Source organism: Penaeus monodon, chromosome 24 (assembly GCF_015228065.2).
Source record: "Penaeus monodon isolate SGIC_2016 chromosome 24, NSTDA_Pmon_1, whole genome shotgun sequence".
Taxonomy (NCBI): Eukaryota; Metazoa; Arthropoda; class Malacostraca; order Decapoda; family Penaeidae; genus Penaeus; species Penaeus monodon.
Window position 1 is genome coordinate 35,765,970 of NC_051409.1, and position 287 is coordinate 35,766,256.

General features: G+C 38.3%; 1 pseudogene; it reads left to right on the forward strand.

The window, feature by feature from the left end:
* LOC119588959 overlaps positions 1-287 on the forward strand; it is a 58,988-nt pseudogene that overhangs the window by 13,036 nt on the left and 45,665 nt on the right.

Below are 287 nucleotides of genomic sequence, written 5' to 3' on the forward strand. Positions count from 1 at the left end.
TTCTTACTCCTTTTTATTCTTCTCCCCGTCTATTACCTTCAGTGCATGATTCTCCTTGTGTTCTTCAGTTTTTCTTCCTCCTGATTTTATTTCCTCTGTTTTTATACTAGTTACATGCTAATCCCTTTTTACTTTTCTCTCTTTTGTGCTTCTATTTTTGTAATCCCTTTTTACTTTTCTCTTTTTTGTGCTTCTATTTTTGTGATCTCTTGCTTCCTGACTTCCTGCTCACGTTTTTCTTCTCCACCACTGCCACATCCACCCTTCTGTCACCTCTGCCACCACCA